The sequence below is a fragment of the Pseudorca crassidens genome, chromosome 3 (assembly GCF_039906515.1).
Source record: "Pseudorca crassidens isolate mPseCra1 chromosome 3, mPseCra1.hap1, whole genome shotgun sequence".
In the NCBI taxonomy this organism is placed as follows: Eukaryota; Metazoa; Chordata; class Mammalia; order Artiodactyla; family Delphinidae; genus Pseudorca; species Pseudorca crassidens.
This window is the reverse complement of record NC_090298.1, coordinates 44,435,253-44,452,093: the sequence shown is the minus strand read 5'-3', so window position 1 is coordinate 44,452,093 and position 16,841 is coordinate 44,435,253. Positions and strand designations below refer to the sequence as shown.

General features: G+C 40.4%; 1 pseudogene; it reads left to right on the top strand.

The window, feature by feature from the left end:
- Positions 1–2,916: 2,916 nt before the first annotated feature.
- Positions 2,917–3,551, top strand: LOC137220979 (mitotic-spindle organizing protein 2-like; annotated as a pseudogene).
- Positions 3,552–16,841: the final 13,290 nt, after the last annotated feature.

Genomic DNA, 16,841 nt, shown 5'->3' with positions numbered 1-16,841 from the left:
ATTCTATCATTCAAATTTATGACTGTAATTGAGAATCTTACATTATTTGATCTAAGGATAATCAAAATGAATAGCGCTATGGTCAGATCAAAGTGGGTTTTCAACACATGCAACACCAAAACTAAATGGGGTAATTTAATACTGCCTAATATAATATTCAATATTCATGGAGCGCTTCCCTCAATTTTCTCAGACGAAGTTATTATTCTCTCTAAAGGACAAATCTGAATAAAGAAACCACCACAGATGCTATTGCATATCAGCTTTAACACCTAGAAATTCTTACCATATGTGAACCACTTTTCAAAGACATTCATTCATTCATTCTATAATCACTTGTAGAGTGCCTATTAGTCACTGTGTTAGGCAGTGAGAATACAAAAGCAAATGAAAAGAAAACAAGAAATGATTCGTCCCTTACTGATTGTTTCGGTGGCAAAGAATTGAGAAAAGAGACCTACAGGAGAAGTGAGACAATTAAAATTACTAAATAGTGGGATACACGCTATGATTGAGGTAAGTGGAAGGTAAAATGGGAATTTGTGGGTAAGGAGAGCATATGGCAATGATGGGTGAGATTTGGGAAGACTTCCTAGAGCAGCTGAATCTGAAAAATAGTAAGACCCAGGCAAAGGTAGACTGCAAGGATTCCAAACAGAAGTGGGCAGGAAATGCAAAAATCCAGAAGTAAGAAAGAGCATCTTGTGGTTCCAGAATTGCAAGGGGCTTACTATGACTAGAGATTATATGAGAGCTGGAGAATGGTAAGAGATGAGGCTGGAGAGATGAGTAGATACCGTATCATATCATCATAAAAGACACCTGTAGGCCATTGTAGTGGGTTGAGGAGTATTCCCCCCAAAATTCATATTTACCTGGAACCTCAGAATGTGAGGTTATTTAGAAATAGGGTCTTTGCTGATGTAATTAGTTAAGGATCTCAGATGAAGTCATTCTGGATTTAGGGTGGGCCCTGGAACCAGTGACTGGTGTCCTTATAAGAAGAGGAGAGGACTCAGACACACAGAAAAGAAGGCCATGTGAAGATGAAGGTAGAGTTTGGAATGATGCAGCTCAAGCCAAGGAACGCCAAAGATTGCCAGGAGTCATCAGAATCTAGAAGAAGGTGAGGAAGTGTTCTTCCCAAGAGATTTCAGAGGAAGCATGGCCGTGGCAACATCTTGATTTTGGACTTCTAGCCTCCAGAACTGTGAAAGAATAAACTTCCATGGTTTTAAGTCATGAAGTTTGTGGTAATCTGTTACATCAGCCCTGGGAAACTAATATAGTCATAATAAGGAGTTTGAATTGACATACAGACACCTTGACATGTCAGGTGTCAGCCTTGACATGTTCTATGAAAAGATTTAAGTAAAGAAGTGATGTTATCATATTGGTACTTTAGAAAGGTCACTCTGGCTGCAGTGTAGAGGATGGATGTGAAGAAAGAGGGACTGAATATAGGGACACATTGGAAGGACCTAGGAAGGGGCAGCCTTAACTAGAGAAGTGAGAGAGGGGAATGAAGAGAAGTGGCTAGATTTGGAAAATATTAGAAAAGTAGACTTGACAGAACTTCATCATTATTTCTTAGATGTGAGGGTGTGTGAAGAGTCAAAAGTCAAGGACTAACTCTCGACGTATAGCCTAGCTTTCCCACAACGCATTCGAAAAAGCATCTGTTATCATCTACAGATCCAGCTAAGGCAGAGGACATAGGCAGACATGTTTGCACCACTTGAGTTGGGTAGGTTGGGGCAATGTGACTCTCTTCTGGTATGAACAGGGAAATGCTGTTGTGAGCTTTCCCTGAAAGGTCATGCTGGATTGGTGTTAGTCTTAGTGAGCCATATATTAGCAGAAAAATCTAGTTCACAGAGGGAGGAAACAGATGAAAGCCAAAAAAATAAAAACTTAAAAAAAAATTCAAGTGAACTTGGGAGATAGAGATTTTGAGGAGATTCCTTTGAGACCTGATTATAATTCTTATAAATGCCTTCCATGAACTTATCCTTAAGCATATGATAAATCTTCTTTTTACTTGCAAAATCGAGTGGCTTTTCTGTTTTGTAATCATACTATCTCATGCCATCACATCAGATCTCTGGCATGGATAACTGGATAGATGGCAGTATCATTTATCAAGAGGGAAGGATGGGAGGAAAAACAAGTTTTGAGGAAAAATGATGAGTTCAGACTTGGACATTTTGCCTTTGTGGTGCCTCTAGGACATCTAGGCAAGTCCAGTGTGGACACAGAAGACCTCCTCAGAATGTTTTGGACCAGAGTTCACCTCTGGAAGCCATCTCCCGGTAAAGATTAATTGGTGCCATTGTCTTCCAGGGTAAGTGGGAAAAGAAGGCTAAGGACAGTGGGAAGTCTGACATCTGAAGGACTTCTCTATTCCAGAAAGGAAGAGGAATCTGCAGAGGAGGCTAAGAAGGAATGGCCAGAAAAGTAGAAGAATAATCAGGGAAAGTGTGAGGATGGGGTCCAAGAAAGTGGAGAAAGGAAAGCATTTCAAGGAGGTCAAGAGCATCAGATGCTGTGGTGAGTGCACTGTTTTTCAGCAAGGAAGAAACCGCTGCTGACTTTGGCAAGAGGAGATTTGGGGAAGTAATGGGGGTGGAGGAAAGATTATGAGTGGAAACAATAGATTATGTTTTCAGTGGGCTGGCTGTAATGAGAAGAAAAGACATACAGAGGTAACTAGAAGGGAACATAGGATAAAGGGAGGTGTCTGTTCGACTAAGATGGGAGAGACTTAAGCCTGTTGACAGACTGAAGGAAGTCAGTTGATAGAATTTAATGATAATTGAGAATCATTCATTAATGACCCAAGGTCTGTAGGAATGTGGGAGGGATAGATGCAATGCCTAGTTGAATAATTACCAACTTTCACTGTGGTGAGAGGGAATGGGAATAGGGTTTTTAAAAAAAGGCAAGAACGCGGACACGCATCCTCCGCCGTCCGCAGATGGCGGCGCGGGCGCGGGCGCGGGCGCGGGCGCGGGGCCCGGGCCGGGGGCGCCCCCGGGGCTGGAGGCGGACCTGCAGAAGCTGGCGCTGCGGCGGAAGAAGGTGCTGGGCGCCGAGGAGATGGAGCTGTTCAAGCTGGCGCAGGCGGCGGGCGGCGCCATGGACCCCGACGTGTGCAAGATCCTGGTGGACGTGCTGAAGCTGAACGTGGTGCCCCTCGCCGTCTTCCAGATGCTCAGTGCATGTGCGCCGGGCAGAGGCTGGCGAGCGAGCCCCAAGACCCCGCGGCCGTGCCCCTGCTCACGCCCGGCGTGCCTGAGACCCGAGGGAGAAACAAAGGCAGCGGTGCCCTCGGCGGCGGAGGCCCGGCGCTTACAGAACGCGGCGTCCGGGAAGGATCCAGCCAGAGGATGCCCCGCCAACCCAGCGCCACCATGCTGCCCAAGCGGGGCGGGCCGGGGAAGAGCCCCACGCGGAGCAGCACCTGAGCGGGAGGCCTCGCACGGGCCCACCGCGGGCCTCCAGCCTCGCAGGCAGGCTGCTCCTCCCGTTGGTAATAAACCTCTTTGAAAACCTGAAAAAAAGAAAAGAAAGGCAAGACTGCAGATAAATTTGTTGACGAGAGGTAAAAAGCAGCGGAATGTTTTCCTGATGACTTCTAAATTGGCTCTGGATAGTAAAATTAGGTACTAGAAGTTGAATCTGTGCAGAGGAAACGAACCAGAAAGGTAATTTGGAACTATAAATTACCTAAGAAATTCCCTACCCACCCTCCAGACTAGCTCCAAACGTGAAACAAATGTGAGTACTTGGAATCACTTAGGAAGTGACCTATAGAAGGGAAAATAACTTCTGGGGTCGCCAAAAATATATATAAACCTAAACTGGCTCTTTGTAAAGATAAATTAAAATACAAACACAGATGCACACACACACACCCATATATACACATACATATGCATACACATACCACTTTAAAGTTTGAAAAAGGAGATATGGTAGAAGTCAGAAGAGTTATACAAGAATATTTTGTGCACTCCATGGTAATAAACTGAAAATCTAGAGGGAGGGAATTTTTTCTAGCAATATATAAATAACTAAAAGTTAAAAAATCCAAATACCGATATCATAGGAAGTATTGGACAACTTAAATCTACTGCTTAAGAAAACGTACCAGCCTCTCTTTTCTATTTGAACTGTGTTTTAGGGTAACTAAATAGTTGATAAGGGAAGATTCTTAGTTGAGGAATTTTAGTTACTAAATGCAGGAGGAATGATAGAATAAGAAAGTCACCATTTTTGTAAACCCTAATGAGACAGTGGCTCTAAGGAATGTTCATTAATGGCTGCTAAAACTATTAGGTGAAAGGCTGATGGGGAACTTTATAATGAGTGGATCAGGCTGACAATACTTGAATTCATGCACCAATCTCAGTGTCATTGTGAGTGGAACAACTTGACATTAAGGACAATCATGTAATATGAAGTACACCTCACCACCTATAAAGAATCCTCCACACAAAAAAATTGAGCTTAAATATAACCAAGCCTTTAACTTTCAGTCTACAAAAAATAAGAAAAGAAGAGCAAGTTAAGCAATACTTAACTTGTTAAGCAATACTTAAAAATCAACCAAGTCCAGAATCTGGAATATTCTGTAGGACAAACAATCATTTATTTCAACAAATAAATGGCATGGCAGGGCAGGAAGGGGTAGTTGAAAAGGTGAGAGGGCACTTTTATAAACTGAGAGAATCAAGAGACAGAACAAACAAAATACAATGCTGTAGACCTTGTTTGGATTCTGATTCAAATAAACCAACTATAAAAGGATATTTTTAAAACAATCAGGAAATTTTTGTTAGGTATAAGGTGGCCATGGAAAGGACGCTAGAATGGGGGCTTATAGAAAAGAAAAGGAAATGGGAATAGCAGTAACAGAGGAAAATATAAAACAAAAGAAGGGCATTGAATGAACTGGTAATGATAGTGTGTGATATACTGAAGAGTGTGGCCAATTTGGTTCCGTACATGGGATGTCACTGTTATTCATTGACACTGCAATCCCACGTTCAGTAATTTTTTAATAGAAACAAATGTATTAGTGTAAAGGGATATATGAACAAGGATGTTTATTGTAGCAATTTTTGGTAATAGCAGAAATCAGGACTTGTACATCCATCAACAGGTGAATGGTTGAATAGATTACATTCTGTCTATATAATGGAATATTATGCAGCTATTGAGAAGACTTACTTAGAGTTACACACATGTTGATCTAGAAAGATGTCCATGAAACATTAAGTGAAAAATGCAAGCTGCAAAGTAATGGGCAAGGATTATCCCATTTATTGTAAACCATCCAGAAATAAGGAGAAGAAAAAATTCCAACATGTGTATATTTCTGTGTCAGTCAGGGTCTAGTTGTCAGAAGAGAGAAACAATATAGTTTTATATTTGATTATATGATTTTATATATGATTAAATATAAAATAATGGTGAACTCGACACCAATTTGCTAACCAGATAACTGAAAGAGAACTTGGAGAACTCTAGGTTAGGAGGTGTGATGACTCTTGTTCTGCAGTTGTTGGAAAAACTATAAGTTGTATTCAGCTACTGTCTGGGGCCATGGCTGTGGCTGCAGGACTGAAGAGTATTGGTCAAGTGATTCTCATGGGGTCCATTAGCAAACTGGAAGGAAACAAGGATCCTGACAGGAAGCTAGGGAGTAAAGGAGAAATGTGGTTTGCAGAGTTACAATCCCAGCATCACAAAACACAGAGGGAGGTTGGAGCTGAGAGACAAGGGCTTAATAACTGATACCATATATTTGCACATATTGGTGTGGATATGCAGAAAAGCACTGAATGATAGAAATTAACCTGTTCATATGAACAGCAGTAACCTCAGAGGTAAGAAGAGACTGGGAACTTAAAACAAAGAATAAATAATAACTCCATGTAGTGTATGATGGATTATAGTGTGTACATACTATATGTGTAATAATAATTTTTAAAAACCCACATAACCAATGAAGCATAAAAATAAAGAAAAATTAAAATTAGAAGTAGAAATACCCTGAGGTGTGCCCTGGGGAGAGAATATCTCTGTCTCTGCACAGAGGTAGATGCCTGAGGTGTCAGTGCCTTTGGACCTGAGATCTGAGAGGCAGCTGCTTCAAGAGACTGATTTGCACTGTTAAACATAAAACTAAATTTATGCTTGGATTTTAAAGTGTGCTAAACTGTGGCAACTTCTTGATGATTATTGAATCTGGATAATGGGTACATGGAGGTTCATTGTATTGTTCATTCTACTTTTGTGTAGGTTGATATTTTTTTCAAGATAAATACCAGGAAAGGAAGATTCTGATAAAAATCATGATTTATTTTACAATCATAGCCCATGAAAGGAAGAAAATAGATGTATTTTTCCTAACTCCAAGAGAATATGGAGAGTCCTGTATAATTGTTGAATTAATTACAATAAGATCAGTTACTTTGATGAGTTAATTCAAACTGAACTTCCTGTAACAATGAGGAAATACAATTTCTTAAAACAAACAAGTAAAACAAGCAGCATTGTCTCAAAATTAAGGATAATATAACAATAAACTATTGTAGTTAAAAATCAAGATATAACTGTTGGGGACTTCTCTGGCAGTCCAGTGATTAAGACTTCACCTTCCAATGCAGGGGGTGTGGGTTCGATCCCTGGTCGGGGAGCTAAGATCCCACATGCCTTGTGGCCAAAAAACCAAGACAAAAGAAAAAACAGAAAAAAACGGAAGCAATATTGTAACAAATTCAATAGAGACTTTAAAAATGGTCCGTACCAAAAAAAAGTCTTTAAAAAAAAATGATGTAACTGGTGAACTTCTTAAATGCACACTAGGCAGAAATTTCATCATGATAAGAAACATAAATCTGTCAAGAAGGGACCTTTGCCCCAACCTGGCTAATGTTTACATTTATGGCTGTCCTCAAAACATCTGATTGGTTAATAGAGTCTGTCTTTGATCTTAATCTCTCTAATAAGCTGCCTGATCAGCTTAATGTATTATAATCTTAAAATGTCTGTGTCAACATCTCATCTGCCCAAAGTTCCTGTTATTGACATATAGGGCACCTCTGCTATAATCTGGAATTAAATTTAACCAAAGCAGAATCAACAATGTCTGGATATTTTTATCTATTTACTTCCTCTGCTCTAGGTCTGTAAATTTGAGAACCTTAAGAATGCAGGAGGCTAGGATTGGAATCAAGATGGCGGAGTAGAACGATGTGCTCTCACCCCCTCTTGCGAGAACACCAGAATCACAACTAGCTGCTGGACAATCATCGAGAGGAGGACACTGGAACTCACCAAAAAAGATACCCCACATCCAAAGACAAAGGAGAAGCCACAATGAGATGGTAGGAGGGGCGCAATCACAGTAAAATCAAATCCCGTAACTGATGGGTGGGTGACTCACAGACTGGAGAACACTTATACCACAGAAGTCCACCCACTGGAGTGAAGGTTCTGAGCCCCACATGAGGCTTCCCAACCTGTGCGTCCAGCAACAGGAGGAGGAATTCCTAGAGAATCAGACTTTGAAGCTTAGTGGGATTTGATTGATTGCAGGACTTTGACTGGACTAGGGGAAACAGAGACTCCACTCTTGGAGGGCACACACAAAGTAGTGTGTGCATCGGGACCCAGGGGAAGGAGCAGTGATCCCAGGGGAGACTGAACCAGACCTACCTGCTAGTGTTGGAGGGTCTCCTGCAGAGGCGGACGGTGGCTGTGGCTCACCGTGGGGACAAGGACACTGGCAGCAGAAGTTCTGGGAAGTACTCCTTGTCGTGAGCCCTCCCAGAAACTGCCATTACCCCAGCAAAGAGACCAGATAGGCTCCAGTGTTGGGTTACCTCAGGCCAAACAACTAACAGAGAGGGAACCCAGCCCCACCCATGAGCAGTCAAGTGGCTTAAAGTTTTACTGAGCTCTGCCCACCACAGCAAGAGTCAGCTCTACCCACCACCACTCCCTCCCATCAGGAAACTTGCACAACCCTCTTAGATAGCCACATCCACCAGAGGGCAGACAGCAGAAGCAAGAAGAGCTACAATCCTGCAGCCTGTGGAATAAAAACCACATTCACGGAAAGACAAGATGAAAAGGCAGAGGGCTGTGTACCAGATGAAGGAACAAGATAAAACCCCAGAAAAAAAACTAAAAGAAGTGGCTATAGGCAACCTTCCAGAAAAAGAATTCAGAATAATGATAGTGAAGATGATCCAGGACCTTAGAAAAAGAATGGAGGCAAAGATCGAGAAGATGCAAGGAATGTTTGACAAAGACCTAGAAGAATTAAAGAACAAACAGAGATGAACAGTACAATAACTGAAATGAAAACTACACTAGAAGGAATCAATAGCAGAATAACTGAGGCAGAAGAACAGATAAGTGACCTGGAAGACAGAATGGTGGAATTCACTGCTGTGGAACAGAATAAAGAAAAAATAATCAAAAGAAATGAAGACAGCCTAAGAGACCTCTGGGACAATATGAAATGAAACAACATTCGCATTATAGGGATCCGAGAAGGAGAAGAGAGAGAGGAAGGACCAGAGAAAATATTTGAAGAGATTATAGTCGAAAACTTCCTTAACATGGGAAAGGAAATAGCCACCCAAGTCCAGGAAGGGCAGAGAGTCCCATACAGGATAAACCCAAGGAGAAACATGCCAAAATACACAGTAATCAAATTGGCAAAAATTAAAGGCAAAGAAAAATTATTAAAAGCAGCAAGGGAAAAACGACAAATAACATACAAGGGAACTCCCATAAGCTTAACAGCTGATTTCTCAGAAGAAACTCTACAAGCCAGAAGGGAGTGGCATGATATACTTAAAGTGATGAAAGGGAAGAACCTACAACCAAGATTACTCTACCTGGCAAGATATCTCATTCAGATTCCATGGAGAAATCAAAAGCTTTACAGACAAGCAAAACCTAAGAGAATTCAGCACCACCAAACCAGCTCTACAACAAATGCTAAAGGAACTTCTCTAAGTGGGAAACACAAGAGAAGAGAAGGACCTACAAAAACAAACCCAAAACAATTAAGAAAATGGTCATAGGAACATACATATAGATAATTACCTTAAACGTGAATGGATTAAATGCTCCAACCAAAAGACACAGGCTTGCTCAATGGATACAAAAACAAGATCCATATATATGCTGTCTACAAGAGACCCACTTCAGACCTAGGGACACATACAAACTGAAAGTGAGGGGACAGAGAAAGATATTTCATGTAAATGGAAATCAAAAGAAAGCTGGAGTAGCAATACTCATATCAGATAAAATAGACTTTAAAATAAAGAATGTTACAAGAGACAAGGAAGGACACTACATAATGATCAAGGGATCAATCCAAGAAGAAGATATAACAATTATAAATATATATGCACCCAACATAGGAGCACCTCAATACATAAGGCAATTGCTAACAGCTATAAAACAGCAAATCAACAGTAACACAATAAGAGTGGGGGACTTTAACACCTCACTTACACCAATGGACAGATCATCCAAAATGAAAATAAATAAGGAAACAGAAGCTTTAAATGACACAATAGACCAGATTTAATTGATATTTATAGGACATTCCATCCAAAAACAGCAGATTACATTTTCTTCTCAAGTGCACACAGAACATTCTCCAGGGTCACATCTTGGGTCACAAATCAAGCCTCAGTAAATTTAAGAAAATTGAAATCATATCAAGCATCTTTTCTGATCACAACGCTATGAGATTAGAAATGAATTACAGGAAAAAAAACCGTAAAAAACACAAACACATGGAGTCTAAACAATAAGTTACAAAATAACCAAGAGATCACTGAAGAAATCAAAGAGGAAATCAATAAATACCTAGAGACAAATGACAATAAAAACACGATGATCCAAAACCTATGGGATGCAGTAAAAGCAGTTCTAAGAGGGAAGTTGATAGCTATACAAGCCTACCTCAAGAAACAAGAAAAATCTCAAATAAACAATCTAACCTGACACCTAAAGGAACTAGAGAAAGAAGAACAAACAAAACGTAAAGTTAGCAGAAGGAAAGAAATCTTAAAGATCATAGTAGAAATAAATGAAATAGAAACAAAGAAAACAATAACAAAGATCAATAAAACTAAAAGCTGGTTCTTTGAGAAGATAAACAAAATTGGTAAACCATTAGCCAGACTCATCAAGAAAAAGAGTGAGAAGACTCAAATCAACAGAATTAGAAATGAAAAAGGAGAAGTTACAACAGACACTGCAGAAACACAAAGCATCCTAAGAGACTACTACAAGCAACTCTATGCCAATAAAATGGACAACCTGGAAGAAATGGACAAATTCTTAGAAAGGTATAACCTTCCAAGACTGAACCAGAAAGAAATAGAAAATATGAACAGACCAATCACAAGTAATGAAATTGAAACTGTGATTAAAAGTCTTCCAACAAACAGAAGTCCAGGACCAGATGGCTTCACAGCTGAATTCTACCAAACATTTAGAGAAGAGCTAACACCCATCCTTCTCAAACTCTTCCAGAAAATTGTGGAGGAAGAAACACTGCCAAACTCATTCTGTGAGGCCACCATCACCCTGATACCAAAACCAGACAAAGATACTAAAAAACAGAAAATTACAGACCAATAACATTGATGAAAATAGATACAAAAATCTTCAACAAAATACTAGCAAACAGAATCCAACAACATATTTAAAGGATAATACACCATGATCAAGTGAGATTTATCCCAGGGATGCCAGGATTCTTCAATATATGCAAATCAATCAATGTGATACACCATATTAACAAATTGAAGAATAAAAACCATATGATCATCTCAATAGATGCAGAAAAAACTTTTGACAAAATTCAACACCCTTTTATGATAAAAAAAACTCTCCAGAAAGTGGGCATAGAGGGAACCTACCTCAATATAATAAAGACCATATACGACAAACCCACAGCACACGTCATTCTCAATGGTGAAAAACTGAAAGCATTTCCTCTAAAATCAGGAACAAGACAAGGATGTCCACTATCACCACTATTATTCAACGTAGTTTTGGAAGTCCTAGTCACGGCAATCAGAGAAGAAAAAGAAATAAAAGGAATACAAGTTGGAAAGAAGAAGTAAAACTGTCACTGTTTGCAGATGAGATGATACTATAAGTAGAGAATCCTAAAGATGCCACCAGAAAACTACTAGAGCTAATCAATGAATTTGGTAAAGTTGCAGGATACAAAATTAATGCGCAGAAATCTCTTGCATTCCTATACACTAATGATGAAATATCTGAAAGAGAAATTAAGGAAACATTCCCATTTACCATTGCAACAAAAAGAATAAAGTACCTAGGAATAAACCTACCTAGGGAGACAAAAGACCTGTATGCAGAAAACTATAAGACACTGATGAAAGAAATTAAAGATGATACAAACAGATGGAGAGATATACCATATTCTTGGATTGGAAGAATCAATATTGTGAAAATGACTATACTACCCAAAGCAATCTACAGATTCAATGCAATCCCTATCAAATTACCAATGGCATTTTTTAGGGAACTAGTACAAAAAATCTTAAAATTTGTATGGAGACACAAAAGATCCCAAATAGCCAAAGCAGTCTTGAGGGAAAAAAACGGAGCTGGAGGAGTCAGACTCCCTGACTTCAGACTATACTACAAAGCTACAGTAATCAAGACAATATGGTAGTGGCACAAAAACAGAAACATAGATCAGTGGAACAAGATAGAAAGCCCATAGATAAACGCACGCACCTATGGTCAACTAATCTATGACAAAGGAGGCAAGGATATACAATGGAGAAAAGACAGTCCCTTCATTAACTGGTGCTGGGAAAACTGGACAGCTACATGTAAAAGAATGAAATTAGAACACTCCCTAACACCATACACAAAAGTAAGCTCAAAATGGATTCGAGTCCTAAATGTAAGAGCAGACACTATGAAATTCTTAGAGGATTACATAGGAAGAACACTCTTTTAAATAAATTTATTTTATTTATTTATTTTTGGCTGCATTTGGTCTTCATTTCTGCCCTCAGGCTTTCTCTAGTTGCGGCGAGCGGGGGTCACTCTTCACTGTGGTACGCGGGCTTGCAGTGGCTTCTTGTTGTGGAGCACGGGCTTCTTTTCTTGCAGTAGGTGCGCAAGCTTCAATAGTTGTGGCTTGCCGGCTCTAGAGTGCAGGTTCAGTAGTTGTGGCACATGGGCTTATTAGTTGGTCTGCGGCATGTGGGATCTTCTCGGACCAGGGCTCGAACCCGTGTCCCCTGCATTGGCAGGCGGACTCCCAACCACTGTGCCACCAGGGAAGCCCCCAGGAAGAACACTCTTTGACATAAATCACAACAAGATCTTTTTTGATCCATCTCCTAGAGTAATGGATATAAAAACACAAATAAACAAATGGGACCTAATGAAACTTGAAAGCTTTTGCCCAGCAAAGGAAACCATAAACAAGACGAAAAGACAACCCTCAGAATGGGAAAAAATATTTGCAAACGAATCAACGGACAAAGGATTAATCTCCAAAATATATAAACAGCTCATGCAACTCAATATTAAAAAAACAAACAACCGAATCCAAAAATGGGCAGAAGACCTAAATAGACATTTCTCCAAAGAAGACATACAGATGGCCAAGCAGCACATGAAAAGCTGCTCAACATCACTAATTATTAGAGAAATGCAAATCAAAACTACAATGAGGTATCACCTCACATCAGTTAGAATGGGCATCATCAGAAAATCTACAAACAACAAATGCTGGAGAGGGTGTGGAGGAAAGGGAACCCTCTTGCACTGTTGGTGGGAATGTAAATTGATACAGCCACTATGGAGAACAGTATGGAGGTTCCTTAAAAAACTAAAAAAATTACCATATGATCCAGCAATCCCAGTAGTGGGCATATACCCAGGGAAAACCATAATTCAAAAAGACACATGCACCCCAATGTTCATTTTAGCACTATTTACAATAGCCAGGTTATGGAAGCAACCTAAATGCCCATTAAATGGACAGACAAATGGATAAAGAAGATGTGGTACATATATACAATGGACTATTACTCAGCCATATAAAGGAACAAAATTGGGTCATTTGTTGAGATGTGGATGGATCTAGAGACTGTCATACAGAGTGAAGTAAGTCAGAAAGAGAAAAACAAATATCGTATATTACTGCATATATGTGGAACCTAGAAAAATGGTACAGGTGAACTGGTTTGCAGGGCAGAAGTTGAGACAGATGCAGAGAACAAATGTATGGACACCAAGGAGGGAAAGTGGCAGGGTGGTGGTGGTGGTGGTGTGCTGAATTGGGCGATTGGGATTGACATGTATACACTGATGTGTATAAAATCGATGACTAATAAGAACCTGCTGTATAAAAAATATATATAAAATAAAATTCAAAAAAAAAAAGAGTTATGTACCATAATGTTCATTGCAGCACTATTTACAATACCCAGGACATGGAAGCAACCTAAATGTCCATGAACAGATGAATGGATAAAGAAGATGTGGCATATATATATACGATGGAGTATTACTCAGCCGTAAAAAGAAATGAAATTCAGTTATTTGTAGTGAGGTGGATGGACCTAGAGTCTGTCATACAGAGTGAAGTATGTCAGAAAGAGAATAACAAATGCCATATGCTAACACATATATATGGGATCTAAAAAAAAAAAATGGTTCTGAAGAACCTAGGGGCAGGACAGGAATAAAGACGCAGACGTAGAGAATAGATTTGAGGACACGGGGCAAGGGTAAGCTGGGACGAAGTGAGAGAGTGGCATGAACATATATACACTACCAAATGTAAAACAGATAGCTAGTGGGAAGCAGCCGCATAGACAGGGAGATCAGCTCAGTGCTTTGTGACCACCTAGAGGGGTGGGATAGGGAGGGTGGGAGGGAGGTGCAAGAGGGAGGGGATATGGGGATATGTGTATGTATAGCTGATTCACTTTGTTATACAGCAGAAACTAACATAACATTGTAAAGCAATTATACTCCAATAAAGATGTTAAAAATAAAATGTTAGGAAAAAAAATAGAGCATAGAAGTTTAAAGGTATATTTTCTTGGAATCTATGTGTAGAGCTAAACTGAAACACTGAGCAAGGAAGTTTGTGAAATTTGTGTGTGGTTTTGACTCAATTAAAAAAAAAAAGAATGCAGGAGGCTTGGAAGAGATTAATATTATGTGAAAGAGATTGCCCTTTTTTGAAGACTCCAGACAACTCTGGCAGGATCGTCAAGAGAGCTAGCTAGTATGGTTAAGTATCAATAATATGTGGGCCAGCAAGAAGTCAGGAAGTGGGTCCTAATCAGACTCCAGAGCCATCTCTACTTGGGTGTGGAAGGCAGACTGACCCTTTTTTGTCAGGGAAACCCTTAGGGCTTTAAGACAATTCAGAAGAATTGTGGAAACTTCAAGAAGGACATACTAAAGTTCCTGCTAACAGTGCTTATGGACTGTGGGCTCTGCAGTGCCATGATCCCCCAAGTATGTGCAGCACCTCCAACTGAATACACTTGTGAAGTGCAGTCAGTGTCCTAAGTCTGTAGAGTAGGGGAGTCAGGAAAGTGGTAGAAATTTGAAATAGCTGCCATGAGGAGTGGGAGAAACAACTGATAAAGTATTCGCCGAAGAAATTTTGGGCTGTGAGGAAGAATAATCCGAGATTGGAGAACCTGATTACATGATTTTCTCAGCAGCCCTAAAGCAACGTGAGTTCAGGGGCTGAGAGGATGGATGAATGAAGACTGGGGTATGATGGGAGGCAAGAGGACAAAGATGGTGAGCTCACTGATGAGACAGTGATTGAGCTGATACAACCTGGGGTCTGGGCTGAGTAAAGAAAAGAAAGAAGACAGGAGGGTATGAAAGTTAGGGGGAGACACAGGAGGCAATACATGGCGGGGGTGTGAGGGGCTTGACTAGATCAAAGGCCAAGGGGAGGAGTAAGATGTGGAAGAGCTGGAGGGTTGTGGTCAGTGAGCAATTCACCGGAGTTCAATCTATCAGAGGTGGAACACATAGATGTACAAAGGTCCTCAGGTGTGCCCCGGGGAGGAGGTAGTTTTTATGGAATAAAGGTCGTTAAATATATCAAGGCACCGTGAAGCTAGAGTATTGGATGACTTATCCATGTGGGTGTTCACACTGAGGGCAAAGAGCAAAGAGAAAGGGCTCTCTGGTATGAATTTAGGAGAATACCAGAAGATTAATAGATGACAGGCTGCTTTTACTTGGGACGGTCAGTCCCAGCCTCTGATCTCTATGCATTGCATTCTGGCATCCTGGAAAGGAATTCAAGGACGCTGGTCCACTCTTCTCTGAATATTCCCCCCGACATCTCCAGCCGCCTCCCCCTCATACACACACACAAACACACACAGCCCAGAGGCCTCTCTCATTCTAACTTAGCAAAGAGCACTGGAAAGGTCCTAAATATAAATCTCTCATTAAATCAGGAGAGAAAAAAGTGAAGATGGCAACCGTTTATGAGGAAGATGAATGGTTTATCATATTGTTATGAGTCAAGAAATCACAGTGTTTATTTCAGGTTCACTTTGTGCTTAGGTTAGAGTTTAAGTGTTAGGGCTTTGGAGTTCAGCAGTCCAAAGACCAGATCTACTGCTGAAGAGCTGCGTGAGCAAAGCAAATTACTTTACCTACGGAAACTTCAGATTGTTGTCTTAAAATTATGATAATACCACCTACTTCATAGAGTTGCTATGAGGATTAAATGAGATGTTCCTTGTAAACTATAAACTATTTAGAAGAGTAAGTGCTCAACCCCTGCTAGGTATAATCATCCTTCGCCTTCCTTTTTCCTGAAGCATTTTTCTCATGCACTCCTCTTTCCTCATTCCAGAAATGAAGAGAAATTCATCCACCTGTTTGTCAGGGAGTGTGATGGATTCAGCTTATACCAACTGCAGAGTTTGCTTCTCTTCCCAACTTGTGGTTCAGTGATATTGATAGCTGAGATCCACCACAGTGGGAGTACTTACAGCATGGAAATTGGCAAATACTTCAAAATAGGACTTTGGGCGTCTGGTTTACCAGCACACGACTGCCATTGGGTTTCCGCTTGGGTGTTTCCCTGTCAGATCAGTAGCTAGACAGCAGGCTGATGCGCAGCTCCTAGCCTGGTTCCCAGCCTCTCGCAGGTTTTCATGTAGTAAGACTCCGCTGGCTTGAGATATCTCCTATCTTCTCCTGCCCCAGTGCCTCTATCAACCTCTGACTGCTGGGCTCCATGAACCCTCACCATTGCTAGATCCCTCTATTTCACAGCTCTTTCCTGATGTCTCTACAGTGTTCACTTAGGGGACTACAATACCTCCAGTATTATCCCAGCTCCTTCCTAGTTTTTATCATGGAATTTAAATGTTTTGAGAGAGAAGGAAGGGAGGACGGTGAGAGAACCCTCTAGCTCCCTCAAACACAGCTCCCATATGAGGGAAAGTTGGCTGTCTAAGGTTTCTCATTTCTGCAGTCTTTTATTTCTTCCTTCAGGGGCAAAAGGATGGGCTTTTCCATTTTCCCTATTTTCCCCAGTGGCATAGAAAGAGAGAGCAACTGATTAAACTTTTCTAGGTGATTCCGTCTGACTTATCCTTAGTGGAGTTTTCCCTTTGCTTCTGCCCATAGGTTAATTGTCAGTTTTTATTTTGATTGGGTATATATCTTCTTTCTTCTTCTTAAGTATTTTGATTGGAAGTTGAAAAAGATTATGTCAGGATAACCTTTTTATA